At 30.6% G+C, this 18,657-nt stretch overlaps 1 protein-coding gene across 9 annotated transcripts in view; it reads left to right on the top strand.

Annotated features, from left to right (window-relative positions):
• Positions 1–8,517: 8,517 nt before the first annotated feature.
• Positions 8,518–18,657, top strand: part of LOC147816995 (uncharacterized) — a 100,171-nt gene continuing 90,031 nt past the window's right edge. For all 9 annotated transcript variants that reach the window (XM_087153407.1, XM_087153413.1, XM_087153416.1 and 6 more), the window contains exons 1-2: positions 8,518–8,754; positions 13,043–13,145. The gene's annotated coding sequence lies outside the window, so the exon portion shown is untranslated. The remainder of the gene's footprint in view (positions 8,755–13,042; positions 13,146–18,657) is intronic.

Raw genomic sequence — 18,657 nt, forward strand, 5'->3', positions numbered from 1 at the left:
ACACATTAATTAAATAATAAAATGTGAAAAAAACAAAAGAAAAAATATAAAAAATTTTAAAAATTGACCTCAGCCGGGGTTCGAACCTGTACCCCCTCGCTTAAAGCGTAAGTCACAAGCACGCGGTCTTAGCCGTTGGACCACGTTTATACGGAGATCAGTCTACTACATAGCTTCAAGTACCCTCTCCCGGTTAGCTAAGAAAAAATACTTGAGGGGACTTCGTGGCCCCCCTATATGGTCTATAAAAAATTTTCTCGGTAGGGTGGTTTGGGACATAGAGGCCAACTTTCAGCCCGAGTTTGAAAATTATAGCTTAATATTAAAGGGAGTTAGACGGACTTGAAATTTGAGCCTTTTTCCCGCCATTTTATTTTGTTTTGTTATTTATTCCTTTATGCGTTCTTTCACAGAGAAAGACGCTTGATTTTAAACATAGAGCATTTTTCGGATGCTAAACTTTCGCGAAAATATTGTAAAAGGAGTAAAAAAAATAATAATATAAATAAACTAATTTTCCGGGACTTTTCCAGTTTTTAAGCTGTATTTGAAATTTCTCGAATAAAAATAATTTTTTTTTGCATGTAGGATCCTTTAATGTATCGAAAAACACATTAAATAAATAATATAATGTAAAAAAAACAAAAGAAAAAAATATAAAAAATTTAAAAATTGCCCTCTGCCGGGGTTCGAACCTGCATCCCCTCGCATAAGGCGTAAGGCACTAGCTCGCGGTCTTAGCCGTTGCACCACGTTTATACGGAGCTCAGGCTACTACATAGCTTCAAGTACCCTCTCCCGATTCGCTAAAAAAAAATACTTGAGGGGCCTTTGTGGCCCCCCTATATGGTCTATAAAAATGTTTCTCTTTAGGGTGGATTGGCTCATAGAGGCCAACTTACCGCCCGAGTTTGAAAATTATAGCTTAATATTAAAGAGAGTTAGACGGACTTGAAATTTCAGCCTTTTTCCCGCCATTTTATTTTGTTTTATTATTTATTCCTTTATGCGTTCTGTCACCAAGAAAGACGCTTGAATTTAAACATAGAACATTGTTCGGATGCTAAACTTTCGTGAAAATATTGTAAAAGGAGTAGAAAAAAAATATGATCTAAATAAACCAATTTTCCGGGAATTTTCCAGTTTTTAAGCTGTATTTGAAATTTCTTGAATAAAAAAAATTTTTCTTGCTTGTAGGATCTTTTAATGTATCGAAAAACACCTTAAATAAATAATATAAAGTAAAAAAAAAACAAAAGAATAAAATATAAAAAATTTTAAAAATTGACCGCTGCCGGGGTTCGAACCTGCATCCCATCGCATAAGGCGTAAGGCACTAGCACGCGGTCTTAGCCGTTGTACCACGTTTATACGGAGCTCAGGCTACTACATAGCTTCAAGTACCCTCTCCCGGTTCGCTAAAAAAAAATACTTGAGGGGCCTTTGAGGCCCCCCTATATGGTCTATAAAAATGTTTCTCGGTAGGGTGGATTGGCTCATAGAGGCCAACTTACCGCCCGAGTTTGAAAATTATAGCTTAATATTAAAGAGAGTTAGACGGACTTGAAATTTGAGCCTTTTTCCCGCCATTTTATTTTGTTTTATTATTTATTCCTTTATGCGTTCTTTCACCAAGAAAGACGCTTGATTTTAAATATAGAGCATTTTTCGGATGCTAAACTTTCGTGAAAATATTGTAAAAGGAGTAAAAAAAATGATATAAATAAACTAATTTTCCGGGAATTTTCCAGTTTTTAAGCTGAATTTGAAATTTTTCGAATAAAAAAAATTATTTTTTGCATGTAGGATCCTTTAATGTATCGAAAAACACATTAATTAAATAATAAAATGTGAAAAAAACAAAAGAAAAAATATAAAAAATTTTAAAAATTGACCTCAGCCGGGGTTCGAACCTGTACCCCCTCGCTTAAAGCGTAAGTCACAAGCACGCGTTCTTAGCCGTTGGACCACGTTTATACGGAGATCAGTCTACTACATAGCTTCAAGTACCCTCTCCCGGTTAGCTAAGAAAAAATACTTGAGGGGACTTCGTGGCCCCCCTATATGGTCTATAAAAAATTTTCTCGGTAGGGTGGTTTGGGACATAGAGGCCAACTTTCAGCCCGAGTTTGAAAATTATAGCTTAATATTAAAGGGAGTTAGACGGACTTGAAATTTGAGCCTTTTTCCCGCCATTTTATTTTGTTTTGTTATTTATTCCTTTATGCGTTCTTTCACAGAGAAAGACGCTTGATTTTAAACATAGAGCATTTTTCGGATACTAAACTTTCGCGAAAATATTGTAAAAGGAGTAAAAAAAAATAATAATATAAATAAACTAATTTTCCGGGACTTTTCCAGTTTTTAAGCTGTATTTGAAATTTCTCGAATAAAAAAAATTTTTTTTTGCATGTAGGATCCTTTAATGTATCGAAAAACACATTAAATAAATAATATAATGTAAAAAAAAGCAAAAGAAAAAATATAAAAAATTTTAAAAATTGACCTCTGCCTTGGTTCGAACCTGCACCCCCTCGCTTAAGGCGTAAGTCACTAGCACGCGGTCCTAGCCGTTGTACCATGTTTATACGGTGAGCAGTCTACTACATAGCTTCAAGTACCCTCTCCCGGTTAGCTAAGAAAAAATATTTGAGGGGCCTTTGTGGCCCCCCTATAAGGTCTATAAAAATTTTTCTCGGTAGGGTGGTTTAGCTCATAATGGCCAACTTTCCGCCCGAGTTTGAAAATTATAGCTTAATATTAAAGGGAGTTAGACGGACTTGAAATAAGAGCCTTTTTCCCGCCATTTTATTTTGTTTTATTATTTATTCCTTTATGCGTTCTTTCACATGAATGACGCTTGATTTTAAACATAGAACATTTTTCGGATGCTAAACTTTCGTGAAAATATTGTAAAAGGAGTAAAAAATAATAATAATATAAATTTTAAAAACTGACCTCTGCCTTGTTTCGAACCTGTACCCCCTCGCTTAAGGCGTAGGTCACTAGCACGCGGTCTTAGCCGTTGGACCAGGTTTATACGGAGATCAGGCTACTACATAGCTTCAAGTACCCTCTCCCGGTTAGCTAAAAAAATACTTGATGGGCCTTTATGGCCCCCTTATATGGTCTATAAAAATTTATCTCGGTAGGGTGGTTTGGCTCATAGAGGCCATCTTTCCGCCCGAGTTTGAAAATTATAGCTTAATATTAAAGGGAGTTAGACGGACTTGAAATTTGAGCCTTTTTCCCACCATTTTATTTTGTTTTATTATTTATTCCTTTATGCGTTCTTTCACCAAGAAAGACGCTTGATTTTAAACATATAGCATTTTTCGGATGCTAAACTTTCGTGAAAATATTGTAAAAGTAGTAAAAAAAATTAATGACCTAAATAAACTAATTTTCCGGGAATTTTCCAGTTTTTAAGCTGTATTTGAAATTTCTCGAATAAAAAAAAATTTTTTTGCATGTAGGATCCTTTAATGTATCGAAAAACACATTAAATAAATAATATAATGTAAAAAAAAAAACAAAAGAAAATAATATGAAAAATTTTAAAAACTGACCTCTGCCGGGGTTCGAACCAGCACCCCTCGCTTAAGGCGTAAGACACAAGCACGCGGTCTTAGCCGTTGGACCACGTTTATACGGAAATCAGGCTACTACATAGCTTCAAGTACCTTCTACCGGTTAGCTAAAAAAAAATACTTGAGGGGCCTTTGTGGCCCTCTTATATGGTCTATAAAAATTTATCTCGGTAGGGTGGTTTGGCTCATAGAGGCCAACTTTCCGCCCGAGTTTGAAAATTATAGCTTAATATTAAAGGGAGTTAAACGAACTTGAAATTTGAGCCTTTTTCCCGCCATTTTATTTTGTTTCATTATTTATTCCTTTATGCGTTCTTTCGCCAAGAAAGACGCTTGATTTTAAACATAGACCATTTTTCGGATGCAAAACTTTCGTGAAAATATTGCAAAAGGAGTAAAAAAAAATGATATAAATAAACTAATTTTCCGGGAATTTTCCAGTTTTTAAGCTGTATTTGAAATTTTTCGAATAAAAAAAATTATTTTTTGCATGTAGGATCCTTTAATGTATCGAAAAACACATTAATTAAATAATATAATGTAAAAAAAAACAAAAGAAAAAATATAAAAAATTTTAAAAATTGACCTCAGCCAGGGTTCGAACCTGTAACCCCTCGCTTAAGGCGTAAGTCACAAGCACGCGGTCTTAGCCGTTGGACCACGTTTATACGGAGATCAGGCTACTACATAGCTTCAAGTACCTTCTTCCGGTTAGCTAAAAAAAATACTTGAGGGGCCTTTGTGGCCCCCTTATATGGTCTATAAAAATTTATCTCGGTAGGGTGGTTTGGCTCATAGAGGCCAACTTTCCGCCCGAGTTTGAAAATTATAGCTTAATATTAAAGGGAGTTAGACGGACTTGAAATTTGAGCATTTTTCCCGCCATTTTTTTTTTTATTACTTATTCCTTTGTGCGTTCTTTCACCAAGAAAGACGCTTGATTTTAAACATATAGCATTTTTCGGATTCTAAACTTTCGTGAAAATATTGTAAAAAGAGTAAAAAAAAAATTAATAATATAAATAAACTAATTTTCCGGGAATTTTCCAGTTTTTAAGCTGTATTTGACATTTCTCGAATAAAAAAATTTTTTTTTTTGCATGTAGGATCCTTTAATGTATCGAAAAACACATTAAATAAATAATATAATGAAAAAAAAACAAAAGAAAAAAATATAAAAAATTTTAAAAATTGACCTCTGCCGGGGTTCGAACCTGCACCCCCTCGCATAAGGCGCAAGGCACTAGCACGCGGTCTTAGCCGTTGTACCACGTTTATACGGAACTCAGGCTACTACATAGCTTCAAGTACCCTCTCCCGATTCGCTGAAAAAAAAAATACTTGAGGGGCCTTTAAGGCCCCTCTTTATGATCTATAAAAATTTTTCTCGGTAGGGTGGATTGGCTCATATAGGCCAACTTTCCGCCCGAGATTGAAAATTATAGCTTAATATTAAAGAGAGTTAGACGGACTTGAAATTTCAGCCTTTTTCCCGCCATTTTATTTTGTTTTATTATTTATTCCTTTATGCGTTCTGTCACCAAGAAAGACGCTTGAATTTAATCATAGAACATTTTTCGGATGCTAAACTTTCGTGAAAATATTGTAAAAGGAGTAGAAAAAAAATATGATCTAAATAAACTAATTTTCCTGGAATTTTCCAGTTTTTAAGCTGTATTTGAAATTTCTTGAATAAATAAAAATTTTTTTTGCTTGTAGGATCCTTTAATGTATCGAAAAACACATTAAATAAATAATATAATGTAAAAAAAACAAAAGAAAAAAATATAAGAAATTTTAAAAATTGACCTCTGCCGGCGTTCGAACCTGCGGCCCCTCGCTTAGGGCGTAAGTCACTAGCACTCGGTCTTAACCGTTGTACCACGTTTATACCGAGATCAGGCTACTACATAGCTTCAAGTACCCTCTTCCGTTTAGCTAAAAGAAAAATTCTTGAGGGGCTTTGGTGGCCCCCTTATATGGTCTATAAAAAATTTTCTCGGTAGGGTGGATTGGCTCATAGAGGCCAACTTTCCGCCCGAGTTTGAAAATTATAGCTTAATAGTAAAGGGAGTTAGACGGACTTGAAATTTGAGCCTTTTTCCCGCCATTTTATTTTGTTTTATTATTTATTCCTTTATGCGTTCTTTCACATGAATGACGCTTGATTTTAAACATAGAACATTTTTCGGATGCTAAGCTTTCGTGAAAATATTGTAAAAGGAGTAAAAAAAATAATAATATAAATAGACTAATTTTCCGGGAATTTTCCAGTTTTTAAGCTGTATTTGAAATTTCTCAAATAAAAAAAATTTTTTTTTTGCATGTAGGATCATTTAATGTATCGAAAAACACATTAAATAAATAGTATGATGCAAAAAAAAAAGAAAATATATAAATTTTTATTTTAAAATTTACCTCAGCCCGGGTTCGAACCGGCACCCCCTCGCTTAAGGCGTAAGGCAATAGCACGCGGGCTTAGCCGTTGTACCACGTTTATACGGAGATCAGGCTACTACATAGCTTCAAGTACCCTCTCCCGGTTAGCTAAAAAAAAATACTTGAGGGGCCTGTGTTGCCCCCCTATATAGTCTATAAAAAATTTCATGGTTGGGTGGTTTGGCTGATAGAGGCCAACTTTTCGTCCGAGTCTGAAAATTATAGCTTAATATTAAAGGGAGTTAGACGGACTTGAAATTTGAGCCTTTTTCCCGCCATTTTATTTTGTTTTCTTATTTATTCCTTTATGCGTTCTTTCACCATGAAAGACGCTTGATTTTAAACATGGAGCATTTTTCGGATGCTAAACTTTCGTGAAAATATTGTAAAAGCAGTAAAAGAAAATTATAAACTAATTTTCCGCGAATTTTCCAGTTTTTAAGCTGTATTTGAAATTTCTCGAATAAAAAAATTTTTTTTGCATGTAGGATCCTTTAATGTATCGAAAAACACATTAAATAAAAAGTATAATGCAAAAAAAAAAAAAGAAAAAATATAAAAATTTTTTTAAAAATTTACCTCAGCCGGGATTCGAACCCACCCCCTATCGCTTATGGCGTAAGTCACTAGCACGCGGTCTTAACCGTTGCACCACGTTTATACGGGGATCAGGCTACTACATAGCTTCAAGTACCCTCTCCCGGTCAGCTAAACAAAAGATTTAAGGGGCATTTGCTGCCCCCCTATATGGTCTATAAAAATTTTTCTTGGTTGGGTGGTTTGGCTTATAGAGGCCAACTATTTGTCCGAGTTTGAAAATTATCCCTTAATATTAAAGGGAGTTAAACGGACTAGAAATTTGAATCTTTTTCCCGCCATTTTATTTTATTTTTCATTCCATTATGCTTTCTTTCACCAAGAAGGACACTTGATTTCAAACACAGAATACATTTCGCAAGCTAAACTATTGTGAAAATATTGTAAAAGGAGTAAAAAAAATATTATAATATAAATAAACTAAATTTCCGATTTGCAGTTTTTAAGCATTAATTGAAATTTCCTGAATGAAACAAAATAATTTTTTATATATAGGATCCTTTAATATAACTAAAAACACTTTAAATAAATATTATAATGTAAAAAAAAACAGAAGAAAAAAATATAAAAAATTTTAAAAGTTTACCTCCGCCGGGGTTCGAACCCGCACCCCATCGCTTAAGCCGTAAGTCACTAGCACGCGGTTTTAGCCGTCAAACCACGTTTATACGGGGATCAGGCTACTACATAGCTTCAAGTACCCTCTCCCTTTCAGCTAAACAAAAGTCTTAAGGGGCATTTGCTCCCCCCCTATATGGTCTATAAAAATTTTTCTTGGTAGGGTAGTTTGGCTCATAGAGGCCAACTTTCCGCCCGAGTTTGAAAGTTATAGCTTAATATTAAAGGGAGTTAGACGGACTTGAAATTTGAACCTCTTCCCGCAATTTTATTTAATTTTTATTCCATTATGCGTTCTTTCACCTAGAAAGACACTTGATTTTAAGCGTGGATCACATTTAGAATGCTAAATATTTTAAATAATTGATATTGATATTTTTAATAATGAAAATATTTTAAAAGGAGTTTAAAAAAATAATATAGGAAAAATTAACTAATTCTCCAGGAATTTTGGAAAATTTTATAAATTTTGGAAAATCCAGAAATTTTGAAAATTATCCTCAGATGGGGTTCGAACCCGCACCCCATCGCTTAAGACGTCAGGCACTAGCACCCAGTCTTAGCCGTTGACCCACGCTTGTACGGAGATCGGGCTACTACATAGCTTCATGTACCCTCTCCCGGTGAGCTAAAGAAAAGACTTAAGGGGCGTTCGCAGTCCCTCTAATTGGTCTATAAAAATTTTCCTTTGTAGGGTGACTCGGCTCATAGAGGGCAAATTTCCGTCCGAAGGGAGTTAGGCGGACTTGAAATTAATAAGTAGTAATAAGTAAATAAATGAGTAGTAATTAAAAATAAAAAGTAATAATTTATGTCATTATCTTTAATCTTCTACCTTCTTTAATTTATGTTCTGCGAAGTCTCGCTACTATTTTCCATACCATCTTATTTTGACAGCGCTGTCAAAAAGCACGCGAACCCAACTAGCATAATGGAAACTATCTGACACCTTTTGCAAACGGTCCAAACTGCGATGGCATGTCTGAAAAACTCTTAATGGATATTTTCTGTCCCTTTTCAAGCCCATTGTGCAGCTCTAGTGCGATGTAAATGAACAAATCAATCAATCTCTTCCTTTCTTAGTGTTCACCAAGTGTTCACTTAGTGTTTTGTTTTAGCCCTTCCCTCAAGAAATAATCATTTTCCCAGGTTATGCTTCACATCTCTCCATTCGCAAATTTATCCTAAACAGTGGGAATGCCCTTTGAGATTAAACAACTAAACTGATTATTTATTTTAAGATTAAAGAACTCATGTAACAGAAATAGAAAGTCATAAACGTCGTAATCAAAACAAACAGAATAAAAATTAGGCAGAAAATTTAAATTTCTGTTTGTTTAAATAAGCTTCGAGAAATGAGATTAAAATGTTCTAATTTTAAAAGACTATAGAGAATGGACCTCATTGAAGAAATCCTTATCTTAAGAATTCCTTTAAAGAACATTAATCATATGTATTATCTTTAAAGAGCATTAAGAACATGTATGCTTTTGATGAAGCTATATGCTTGGTTAGTTTTATTTCCACCCACTGAATGTTTAAATTAGTCATGGAACTAATTTAAATGCTTAGTGGTATGCCATGTTAATTGTATTTTCTACTACAAATCGCATTTTGAAATCTTAATCGCAAATTGCATACTTGTAATTTTTATAATGATATACTGTGAATTATTAATACTCAAGTAACCTCTTTGATTCTATGTTATGTAGGTTTTATAATTCTGTATAAAACTTTAATAATGCAAATATAGTTATTTAAAAAGATAATTGTAAAAAAATTTAACTTTCTGTTATATAAAAAATTGCAAGTAGTTTAAAGTCAAATATGTTTATGTACGAATGGATTGCTAAGCAATTCTATTTTCTATTTGGTTTTTAGTATCACCCATTTAATTTAATTTGTTTCGGTTTTATTCATTTTTTTTAATGTCTTGGAAAAAATAAGTTTTTTTCTGTAAATATTCCTAACTAATAGAAAACCAAAATTTCTTGATAATTGGGAATAAATTTTTTTTACTATGTTTCCATTTTTCTCCAGAAGGACTCACTTTCAGCTTGCCCCTTGATTTTTGAGCCCACACATTGTATGGTGAAAGTTCTTTATGTTTTGGTAAATTCTTTTACCCTTAACAGTTGAAACCATTAGTTTTGTCACACCTTGTAACTACTAGCAGCTATGTAATTGATTTTGGTTGTATGAGCCAAATTTTTGATTTTTTAAAAATAAAACCTAGTTTTGTTTGCAGATATGAATAATTGAAGTTTATTATTTTTGTGAAATATGACTAATTTTTGTGCCAATAATACTTCTTTAATGATACTACTTAAATTAAACATAGGTTGTTTATTTTTTAAAAAAATTGTTTAAAAAGATGTGTGTTAGGGGCCATTCAAAAAGTACGTACACAAAAATGGAGAAATTTTAAACCCCTCCCCCCCTCGTACATTACCATACATAAGGTCTTGCTCCCCCCCTTAGAGTACGTACATTTTATTAGTCTACCCCCCTTTTTCATAAAAATTAAAATAATTATGTTTTAAATAAAATTAAATATTTACTTAAGGAGTGTGTAGGATAAAGTCAAATTTAAATTTGGTGTATGTTTATAAAGTACGTACTTTGTATAATACCTCCCCATCGTACAAAACCGTACATAATAACAAATCCTCTCCCCCCCCCCTTCGGGATGTACGTACTTTTTGAACGGCCCCTTATTGAGGTATGTTTCACCTTTTTATGGGGTTGACAGATTTGATCCTTAAATGGTCTCGAAAGAGACACTTAAATGGTCTCGACAGAGAATTAAACTTCCACTAATGATTTTATTTGTTTAACTGCAATAGCTTAGCGATTTTTGGGCATTTAATCTCTAAAAAAAAATTGGCAAATCCACCATATAAATTCAAAATAAGTTTCAATCATTTTACTTACCTAAAATATGTAAAAGACATATATTACCAGCAGTAAGTTTGCAAACACGTTTTTTAAGCAACTCTCCCAAGAAAAAACATCATATTATGTAAACAAGGTATTTCTGAGAGCTGAAATAACTTCAGCTTATACGTTTCTCAAAAAAAAATAGAGAAAGGAAAAAGCTCAAAATCCTTTTTGAAAATTGTACCATTACTGATGATCATAAAAAATAAAAGTAAGCAATTTTAAGGAGTAACACAATAGACTTCTTTATACAATCTTCCAAGTTTTGTATAAAAGGCTTGCAGATATAATAATTAAAAATTTTTGATATTTTCAAAACAGTTATTGTTTAAGAAGTATGTCGATGAATTTAAAATGTTGTGAGAAAGAAAGCAAGTTTTAAAAAACCAGCTATGTTTATTAGAACTCCTTAGACTGCACCAAAACTATTGCTGTTCAGAAATGAGATTTATCTATTTATATCTTATAACATCATATACAGGCTTGAGTTTTTGTATTTTGAAATGAATTGTTTTGTGACGGAAAAGAAAAAGATCCTAAATACTTTTTATATTTTCTTTTTAATATAGTATGCAAAGAAACACAATATTTATTCAATACATCTCTACAAATAGTTCACAGCCAGTGGCACACAAAATTTTTCTTTCTTTCTCCAATGCCCACCTGTGTTAACATTTTTGTCAATTCAGGCATTTACAGGGCAGTCACTGGCCTCTCTTTCAGGGGCACCATATTAGGTGGGCCAGCGTTTATTTTCAGTTTCAACACAAACATTTATTTCACGTTTTTCAATAAATATATTTATAATTTTTATAATTAATGTTTATTTTGCTTTATCTATTTACCTATATTTTTAATATTTCAAATTAATTTTTTATGTGTTTAAATTAGTATATTTTTATAAAGAATTCTAAAAACTTTGAAAAAATTTTTTAAAAGTTTTGAAATATTTTTCATAAAACTTTTTTTTTACTTTTAGTACTTATTTGTTATTTCTTAATGTGATCTATTATGTCATTTCATTTTTAATATATAACTGTGTTTGTGTCAGTTTTTCCCCCTTTAATATTATGAAATGAAAAAAAGGTATTGTAATTTTCTTTTATTATACATTTTTGCCGCAAATTTTGCACTTTTAATTTGTCTCATACGTAAGGGAAAACTGTTCTTTTCGAATCAGTTAGATATAGAATTTTTCTTAACTTCTTCTTAAATTTATTTTTCTATTTTGATCCTTATGAAACATGCACTTAATTGTAAAACTTATAGGTACATAATTTTAATTTTATTAATTTACTTTTTAATTTTGTTAATTTGCTTTTAGTTTTTTGTTATTTTGATATTTATAATGCTAATTTTTTTTTGATATTAAGATTTTACGCCACACACAGTGCCATCTCCTTATTAGTGTGTGAAAAATTAATTATTAGATTTGAAGTTATTCAGTTTTTTATTCATTTTCTGTAAATGTTTTTCTTATTTGCAGTTACCTAAAAAACTGCATGATATTTTCTCAGAATAATAACTTTCAGGATTTGGGTATTAAATCTTTTTTGTGTGTCGAATCTTAGGACCTCATTTCCCCCCCTCCCCTTATCTAATTGCATTAGTCTGTGGATCCATGCGCACATTTCTTACAACTCCCAACATTGTTTCTTTTAGATTAACAATTTTGTAGTAGGTATATGAGTTTATTCAGTTTGTCAATAAGTTTTTTTTTTAATAACATTTTTTTAAAATTTTTTGCTTTTAATGTTTCGTAACCAAAAAACTGCTTTTTACAAAGCATATAAGTGATTTCAGTTGTTTATTTTTGAGATGCACGTATTTGAAAAATTGTCTGTGTTTGTAGCAGTTTTAGGATATGGTGACAAGAGTTAATTTCTTGATATTTTAAAAACTCAGTCGTGTGCTAAGACATTTCAGGGTTTTTCATTCATTCATTTGATAAGATTGATACAAAACAGTCTGAAGTTAGAAGCAGTAAATATAATGCCTACAGTGTGTTTTCCAAGTTTATGAAGATAGCATTGATCATTCCTCGTAGCAATGCAACCTGAGAGAAAATATTCAGTTATCAGTAACAAAACTCTAGACGCTATTCTGTTCTTCTTTATCAAACAGACTTAAGAAAATTTTTCGACTGTGAAGGCAAACCTGAAAAGGCTGTGTTTTCAGAAAACGTTTCATAAAACGTTTTTAAAATTGCTTAATTGATCATTCAGTCTGTTTTAAACAATAGATTTGTTTAATTGTAATTTTCAGGGGGTTGTGCAAAAAAAAGTTGAATGAATTTAATTTAAAGATTGTGCCAATTTATTTAATTAACCTCATTACACTAAGCCATTTAAAAAAAAAATTTTTTCGTAAGACTTCACACAAAGTCAGATTGTTGTTTTTACTTTAAAGTTGATTAATATTTTTAGTCATTAAATTGTTACATTAATAACTGTGTTAATAATATGCCAATTTGTTCAAAGTTAAAAATTGCAGGCCAATTTTTAATCAAAAAAATAATAATAAAAGAAGTTAATTTTAAAGTGTGTTCATCAATAATATCTACAGGAAGTTATAACTAACTTTCTAGAAAATATTTATGAATATCTTTACAAAATATTATGTTCTAATTTAAACTTTGTTTTATAGTATTTGTTGCAATGATGCTTTTTTATGCCAATATGCTTTTTTTGATACTGCATCAATATTCTCAAACCAACTAATATTGCTCCTTTGTATGGGAAAATCTGTTCACAACATTAATGCTTTTTCAAAGTGTTCTTTTTGCGCTTTCTTTGTCTTTATGCTAATTTATTCTTTTACTGGATTGTTATTAAATTGTAATAATGAATTTTTTACAGACTTATTCTGAAGCTCTGTGTGATATTTGGAAGAATATGTTTTAACTAAATGAAAGAAGAAAAGAAAGCAGCATAATTATTCATTCTAATCCAGTTATCTAAGGTATCAATTCCTTTATTATTTTAAATATTATAAAGGAAGAGTGGTGTAAGACTCGATAGTGGGGTGAAAGTGGGTACTTTGATTGTGTCAAAATTAATTCTGTTTTTTTAGTAGGCAAGCTCTGAATTGCACTTTACTAGTCTTAAAGATGCACCTATCATATTGTTGTTGATTAATTCAATGCATCTGTGTAAATAAGTTATGTCAACTTTAATGTTCTTTTGTTTTTGAATGTCATGGGTACCAGAACAAAGTTTATTACTTCCAAGCACAAAAACTTTATTTTCATAATTTGTGTAGTTTTTGAAGACTGCAGAATGTAGTTTATGTTTTGATATAAAAAATTCCCTGCAATTTTCTTTTAAAAAAATGCTATATTTTTTGTAAGGAATTTGTGAATGTACTTTCATCTTGAGTAGAAGGTCAAATCTACGTGTCTCTGAAACCATATGGACATACAATGCCATCTTTTGGAAGAAATTTCATTTTTTTAAAACGTTCCGAAACGCTGGCACAAATAAGTGACGGTCGGGGGTGAACGAGAAAACTCTCTGACACATGGGTGTGTCGGGCGGGAAGTGAGCGCGTTTCTTGCTGGCACATATATGTGACAGTCGGCACGAAAGGGTTAAACAATGCGAAAAGAATAAACCAAAAAAAAAATAGTTTAACTTAAAAAAATAGAAATTAAAAAAAACAGGTTTTTCAGCTCTTTTCAAAATGTGCCGGGTAGCCCTGCCCAGTTACAAAAATTATGTTTTTTGACTGGTTTTTCAGGTGTAAATAAAAATGACCAATGTATTGACAATAGATTAACCTCATTTATCATTTTTATCACAACATTATTTTATTTATTACATATTTATATACTTTTAGTGAATTCTATAATTTAATAACAATATTTGCTGTTAAAAATGCATATAACATTCAAATTTGAAGCAATAAAATAATAATCTTTGCAACCGTTCATTTATCGATGAAATAAAATTTGGCAGTGATACCCGACAATCATGTGAGCGGGGCTACCCAAAATCCAATTTTTTTGTAAATTTGTAATTACTCGAAAAAATTTTCACGTATAAACTTCTTTCTTTGTGCAAATTAAACTTAAGACTACATACTTCAATGCTGTATGCATAGAAAAAATGATTTTTTCAGTATTTAAATAAAATTTAATCAAAACATTCAACCAATTTTTTTTTAATTTCATGACTACTGTATTCAACATATTTTCAAAACTATTGTTTACCATGTTAACAGCTGCATAAATACTTGAAACTTTGAAAATAATCTTTTTTTAGTATAACAATTAATGTCCATTGTCCCATTGACTTGAAAAAATATTCTATACATGTGAAATTGACAGTGGGTGGGGGGGGGGGAACTACATGACTCTCCCCTAAATTGCTTGCATAATTTTCCTAAATTACCTTATAAAATGGAAATATCTGCTACTTTTTCATTGAAATTCTCCTATTTCTAAATTTTCCCATTCCATCTAAATTCCTGGGTGATTTGACTTTTTCTAGAAAAAAATCGTTTATAACAAAAGTTGTACATGTGTGACTTTTCAGGAGTGTTGTCTTGTACAAAACTAAACAATGAATATCTGACAGTTTCTATGTTGAGCAATTCAGCTCCAACACCCTTTGAATCATAACTAACCTATCTTTCCCCACTCTTCCTTATGTATGGGAATAAAAAACTATGATATTGAACTAAATTTATGTATTATTTTTTTAATTACCCCTTTTTTAATAAACTTTTATAATGAGTAATTTAATAATATCTCCCTGCCATGTATATTCTTTTCCATAAAATTATAATTCTCTATTTAGGTTGTGCAAAAAATTTTGTGGATACATTTATAAATTAGGTTATAGTCATTGAAAAGTTACATCACAAAATCACTTATGTATTTTTATGATGACTACTTTTGTCATTCTGATAGCATTATAATCTGGTCACTATAAAACAAAGATGGCAAAGCTACGACACTCGTGCCACTAGGCGTACAGATGTAATGGTTGCACACAACAAGTGTACTATAAATTACTTTATTTGCTTACATTTACTGCAAAACATTTAAAAAAAAAAACATTTAAGACTGACAACAGCAAAGGTAGATTCAGAAATGAGTGTGAGCATTGGCACCATTGTGTGCAAAAGTTAATATGCATTTATTTTATGATCTTTTGTCTGTTCTAACTAGAATTCTTAAAGTTTATTTCTTGATGGGCTTTAAAAAATCGCAAGTTCTCTGAGTTGTGACAGGAAATAGAATCTCAATAGGACAAACTTTTTATGTTGCAGACAAATTCTTCTCAAATTTGAGGAACTTTTAGATGAAATGAAATTTTTCATACCAAAAAAAGAATTTACTTAATTTATGGATTCAATTTAACCGTGTAATTTCACGTTTTTTTACATTTGCAGCACCATCAACTGATTTAACTTAGGAATTGCAAAGGAAAGTTTAAATTGAAAATATATAGTTTGAAATCGTAAGATCCTTCAAGTGCAAATTTGATATATATTCTATATCCTTGATATATATGAAAGGAATTGAAACAAAGAACTTTAAATATTTCTTTTTGCTTAAAAGACAGTTGGAATAGAATTGACAATGAGTTACGCCGATTTATCTTCCAAAGGCAGAAAAATATTTTTAAGACCTGTTTGGATTTATTACAAAATTCAGATGAAATATTATCCATGCTATTTTCTCCATTTTGAAAATCTTAGAAAACATAACAGTTTTGCTTTAAGATCTCACTTTGCTATGATGAATGATCATAAAATGTCACTTTTTTGAGTGGTTTGATATTTGGGAAAGGAAATTGATAGAATTTTAAGAAAATTTTATATAGGTGATCAAATACACAATCTTGGTGAAGTATTAGAAGAATTTGAAAGAACTGATTTGAAAAATTGAACTCAAAAATCAGGTATTTTAATCCTTGGAAAATTGAATATTTTAATACTTGTTTTTAATGTGATATTATATATTTGTTTATAATGTAATATAAATGCATTTTGAAACGTAATAAGTGCATTAAGAAGGCATCTAAAATTGAAAAAGATTTTTTTTTAGAAAATAAAAATAAAGGCAGATTAAAATAATATTTTAAGTTGCATTGATGCATTTAATTTTCCATGCTATAAAAAATTAAAAACTTTTAACATTAACTTAGCATTTTGTTCGCTTACAACAGTGAGTGCCTTCTTCAGTACTGTTTAAAAATCTTAATATTAAATTGAAATATTTTCAAAAACTTTTTATTCAACTTATATCTGATACAAGTTAATCTCTAACCAGCAAATGCACTAATAAAACATAATTCGATAGCTTAAAATCATAGCAAGGGTTTAAAATGAGTTTTAAAACGAAGTACAATATGTGGTACACTTAAAAATAACAAACCAAACCAAAATCATAGTTTCATTGACACACTGATTAAAGAAAAAGGTTCACCATTCATGTTATTTATAGCTTAATTATGAAATATGTTTTTCATGGACCACTTTTGAAATGACCTTAACTCTAGTGAAAAGATTTGTTGAGATTTAAAAACATTTAAGTTTTAGCAAAAACTCCTTAACCATTCATTTTATGAATTTTGTCATGAAAATTTCTTATTTGAAATTTTGATTATAGGCTTTAAAATAAAGAATATTTGCTGAAAATCTTTATTATTATTTAATAAAAAATGTATAGTAGGTATATTGCACATTTACAATATCATGAGTATGCTGAACATGTTCTGTTGAATTCAATTTAGCTCTTATTCTTTGTGCAACCCATATTTATCGCATTTAAAATGCATGCTGCCTTTACAGCTAAAAGGCTGGACTTTTGAACACAATTTCTAAATAGCAGAAACAGTTAGTCTGTCTTTCAGGTTATGGAAACGGATTTTACACACTCTCTGTAATTCCTTATTGAGACCCGAAGGCCATCTGTTGGACACTAGATGAACATTTTCAAATTCAAGAGAATTGATTCAAATATGATGCATAATGTACAAAATAATTGTTTCATTCATAGGTATTGAAATCAGTGTTATAAATTTACATAAAATGATGGGTTAAAATGCTTTCAAATATAATTAAAATAAGTTATGGTAGGATGTAATTGGCTTATTACTAATAGATAAGAAGTCAAGTGTCTAATGATAGGGACATCTTTTTATCTTACATCAAAGAGGCTGCAATTTATTGTTAACTAACTGTTGATTAGTCAAGATCTTAAACTACTTCCTTCTATTCTATTGAAAGTAGAATTTCTTAAAGTTCTTGAATTATCATAGATAATAGTTATTAGTTATATCATAGATAATAGTTAATGAATTATCATAGAGGGTCAGATTCAGTAGCCACTTCAACATTCTTCAATTAATTAGACATGAAAAAATTATTTGTAGATATTTTGTAAATTGTAGGTTTGATGAAAAAATCCTTCCATCGCAAATATTGAAGGGATTGATTCACTTTGACAGGAACTGTTAATAATAAATATAAATTCTGTGATGATGCATAAGAAAAAATTTGGTAAAAACAAATGCAAAAAACCCTTTCTTATGTCCAAGTGTGTAGTATATTGATATTTAGTTGAAACCACTTATTTTTAGAGGCATTTGAGTAATTAAATGTTGATCATTAACTTTTTTTTTAAAAGGAACTTAAGAAAGAGACTTGGGTTTACATGTTTCAAACGGTTAAACAGAAATTATTGTATTTCTCTTGAAGTTGACACGAGAGTGTTGAGGAGAAAAAGTAACAGAGACATAAATATACTAAGCAGTATTTTCTTTAACAGCTGCAACTTTTTTTTTATAAAAAGAAATCCAAAAATCCTATTGAAAAGTATATGAAATATATCTATTTAGATTTTCTATGTACATATAATTATTTATGTGGTAAATAAGCACATGTTGACAACCTTCTTTGTTTATGGTGCCTTCTTTAAGCCATGCATTTGGCAATCTCTGATAATAAATCCAAAAATTTCCCAATAAATTGTTAAAAAATTATTCTTACACTTCAAATATTATCTTGAATACAAATTACTAATCTTTTGAAAATGTAATTTTGTTCCCAAACTGTTGAGCTGTAATGTATCTTAATTTTAAGTATACTGATAGTTCAGTTTTTAGTGTTTTATCTACAAAGTGTTTACTAAATTCAATTTTTAAACTCTAGTATTTTACTATTTGTATATGAGCCCTTCTTATGTGTCTTGAAGAAGAATATATTTATGCATTGCAATTAAATCGCGTGTATACCTGATGACTCTTACTTACTTAAAACTAATGTAATATTATTTTTTGTTTTCTTTTTGTAGTAATGACTTTTTCATTTCATCACAATCTTGATATTTCAAAGGTTCACATCACCAATATATCACGGATATTAACTGTCATTACAGTTTATTTTAACTGTGTGATGAAATTTATTTTTATAATGTATTCATAACTACAGTTGTATAAATGCATAAGAAAAGGTTGAAAAA

The sequence above is a fragment of the Parasteatoda tepidariorum genome, chromosome 1, assembly GCF_982258835.1.
Source record: "Parasteatoda tepidariorum strain Cologne lab strain chromosome 1, Ptep-v5.0, whole genome shotgun sequence".
NCBI lineage: Eukaryota > Metazoa > Arthropoda > Arachnida > Araneae > Theridiidae > Parasteatoda > Parasteatoda tepidariorum.